The sequence below is a fragment of the Somniosus microcephalus genome, unplaced genomic scaffold, assembly GCF_052327205.1.
Source record: "Somniosus microcephalus isolate GS21.2 unplaced genomic scaffold, FLI_Smic_1.0 unresolved_chr1, whole genome shotgun sequence".
Taxonomy (NCBI): Eukaryota; Metazoa; Chordata; class Chondrichthyes; order Squaliformes; family Somniosidae; genus Somniosus; species Somniosus microcephalus.
In genome coordinates, this window is record NW_028225179.1 from 103,077,319 (window position 1) to 103,081,225 (window position 3,907).

Here is a 3,907-nt window from a genome sequence, read left to right on the forward strand (position 1 = left end):
TCTGTTCATGGCAAGCTATAACATAGTGCGCCACCAGTGTTATACAGCTTCTCTCCTCTCCCAGTAGGAATGGGAGTTTTTGGTTGTCATTCAGATTTCTGAAATCAGGGCATATTTGTGAGAATTTTTGGTAGAAATTCTCCCTGATGCCCTGATATTTTCCACAAGCTGTGAGGAAGTGCATCTCTGTCTCCACCACTCCCTGACTGCAGTGAGAGCATATCCTGTCCTCTCTTGGCAGCCTGGTCTGCCTGTGTCTGCCTTTTTCGATCGCTAGGCTATGTTCGCTAAGTCTGTACCTTGTCAAGGTTCTTCTCAGTTTGTTATCCTTTACCATGGTCAGGTAATCAGCTATGTTGTATTGTCTGTTTAGGGCCAAGTAGCAATTGAGTTTGCTTTGGGTTTTTGTTGTTTCTGCCCAATATGTCAGATATTTTTCCTTTTGCTTAGCGACGATTGTGTTGGGTCGAATTCTTTGTGTTACCCTGTCACTGTCCTGGGGCTGGTTATTGTTAGTATTGTTAGTAGTTACTTCACTGAGTCCCAGGACTAGTTGACTGAGGGTATTCTTCTTTATGGTCAGCTCTTGGCATTTCAGGGCGTCGTATTGATAGCATTGGGGATTGCTCATTTGTAGGTGATTCCAAAATTTGGTGGCTCTTTTTTGGATAGTGATTATTAATGGATATTGGCCTAGTTCCGCCCTGCATGCATTGTTTACTGTTTTCCTTTGAGTCCGGAGGAAACTTTTACAGAATTCTGCATGTAGGATCTCAATTGGGTGTTTGTCCCATTTTGCAAATTCTTGTTGAGTTAGCTCCTTCCCCATCCTCCCCTCTCTTGCCCACTGAACCCCGCCCCATCTGTATTCCAAAATTAGAGATAACACCTCACTCCCCAGAAAGTGCTGGCTTCTCTCTTTAAACTGATTAAGCTGCTGATTCCTTTGGGTGAATTTTAAAATCACCATCCAATGATCATTTATTTTTAAATCAGGCATTCTGGAAGGGTGTGACCAAGGGGCTTCTCTCAATAGGCTGGGCGGTGGGCAGTGAATACTCACTGGAGAGCCCCAGAGTTTGTGTGTCTCCCTCTGTTTTTAACCCAGCTCCCTTCATCTGTGTTTCTCCCTCTCCCTCTGTTTCTCCCTCTCTCTCTCTATGTTTCTCTCCGTGTCTCCCCATCTCTCTCTGTCTCATTGTAAATACACAAACGGTGGCGATTCCAATTCTTCTCCCTCTCACTACCCCTGTACCCTCTCGGCCCGAGATTGGTGCTGTGCGGAGATTAAATGTTACAGTGAATCTTATGTTTCTGCTATATAATACAGTCTCCTCCATCTGTCGGTCTCTCTCTCTCTCTCTCTCTGTCCCTGTCTCTCTTTCTTTCTATCTCTCTCCCCTCTCTCTGTTGCTATCTAGGTCCCCATATCTGTCCCGCTTTCTCTGTCTTTCTCTTGCTCCTGTTCTCTTTATATCTCTGTCTCTATCTGTCTCTGTTTCTTTCTCTCTCTGATTTACTCTGGATTGAAATGCACTCTGCAATATTACTCTCTCTCACTGCCTCTTCCTCCATCTCACTCTATATTGATTTCCATCCATTGCACTCTGTATCTCCAGCTGCAGCTCTCCATCTCTCGCTGTGCCTCTCCCTCCATCTCTCTCTCCTTGTATCTCTTCCTTCATCTCCCCTTCCCAATACCTCTCCCTTCCTATAACTCTCCCTCCATCTCTCTGTCCATTTATGTCTCCCCATCTCTCTTCCTGTACCTATCCCTCCATTTATTTCACTGTACATCTCCCCATCTCTCTCTCCCTGTACCTTTCCCTCCACTTCCCTCCCCTCCATCCCTATTTCCCTGTCCCTCCATCTCTGTCTCCCTGCACCTCTCACTCCATCTCTCTCCCTCCATCCCTCTTTCCCTCTCTCTCTCTCTACCTTTCTTTACCTGTACCTCTCCCTCCATCTCTCTCCCTCCATCCCTCTTTACCTGTACCTCTCTCTCCATCCCTCTTTCAGCAGCTTTTGTCTCTCCACACATTTTTTAAATCTTTCTTGACATCTCTCTGTGTTCACACCAGTTTCTTTTCTGCATCTCTCAGTATCCCTAGCACCTGGTCCGCAATCACTCTCTCTCTCTTTATCGATCAATCTATCTCTCTCTCTCTCCCTCCGATTCTGGACCCCTGGGGATCTGGGGGCGATGAAACAGGAGAATTAAAGATTATGGCCTAGAAATTCAGTATAGCCACGTTTGGGGCGCTACAGCCGGGCGGCTGCTAAAGTTTGCGCCCGGCGCAACTTAGCGCCACCTTCGCCGATATTCAGTTGCATCGCCCCAAGAGGTTGCTGCTGCGCTAAAACAGGTGATGCACGACTATCATTAGGCGCTAAGCTGGCGGTCGGGGGCGATACCCCCTAGGGCGGGTGCAGCGCATGTGCGGCGAGTTGCTGATTGAAGACAGACACTCTGGCGCCGGTCAGCTCTTAAAGAGGGAGGGTGGATTTGTTTGGCTGCCATGCCCTGCACACTGCAGCCCTGAAGCAAGGCCTGACCACTGCTGCTTGATCTGTTCAACGCCCAGGACAATGGAGAAGTCCAGGAAGAGAGCGCAGCGCTTCAGCGAGGGTGACCTGAGGGTGCTGGTTGGCGCAGTGGAGCGCAGGCGCCATGTTCTGTTCCCTGAAGGTGGCAGGAGGCCGCTGCCCAGCGCCTATCAGAAAGCCTGGAGGGAGGTGTCAAACAGGGTGACCTCCAACAGCGTGGTTGCCAGGACTCCTGTACAATGCTGAAAAAAGTTCAACAACCTCACTCGGGTTGTCAGGGTGAGTACCCTTTCCAGTGTCCTCCTCATCCCTGCATGTGCACCTCAGTATATGGGCAAAGGGACCTGAAAGCCCTAATGCCCAGCCCTCATCCAGCAGCTATGGGACTGTCATGAAAATCACTTGCTCATTCAGGACTTTACACACTGTCAGGGCTATTCCACCATGGGAGGCAGTGCAGACAAGATCAGGGCTTCACACTGTCAGGGCTAGTCCACCATGGGAGGCAGTGCAGACAAGATCAGGGCTTTACACTGTCAGGGCTAGTCCACCATGGGAGGCAGTGCAGACAAGATCAGGGCTTCACTCTGTCAGGGCTAGTCCACCATGGGAAGCAGTGCAGACAAGATCAGGGCTTCACACTGTCAGGGCTAGTCCACCATGGGAAGCAGTGCAGACAAGATCAGGGCTTCACACTGTACTTAAAGGCCATCCTTTCTCTTGCAGGGCAAGCTGGCGCGCAACCGAAGGCAGCAGCGTCAGACCGGGGGAGGCCATCCAGACCTCAAACAGCTCTGCGACCTGGAGCAGCGTGTGGAATGCATTATGTCAGGCCGGCTGATTGGCCCCGTCACCAGTGGAGATGCCGACCCTGTTGTGGGCCCCAATGGTAAGGGCATCACCTTTTTGACCTCTCTCTTTCCACTTGCGCCTCAGAACAGCATCCTTTGCCACTGTTGGACCAATGCAGTGCATAGCAGCACTCATGCCTCCCTCGCTGCCGCCCTGTCCTCACTCTAAATCAACTCTTGTGCCTCCCTGCTTTCAGATGGTGACTCACCAGGTGAGGAGGCGGCCCCTCAAGCTGGCACTGTGTCCGAGTCAGACATAGAGGAGGAGGAAGAGGAAGCCAGACCATCAGGGACACCCTCAGCCGAGGCAGCCCATGGCCATGATGGTGACACGTCTTCCCTGGAGGGGAGCAGGGGGGAAGGTTCAGAGGATAGTGAGGCTTCGGGGACCAGCGGGCTGCAGCAACGCGGGTGGGGTGGGGAAGCTCAGCGGCCTTCTCCCCGGAGGGTGAGTGCAGCCTCCAATCCTGCTATGGTGAGCACAGAGGAGGTGCGGATCCTAGCGGAAA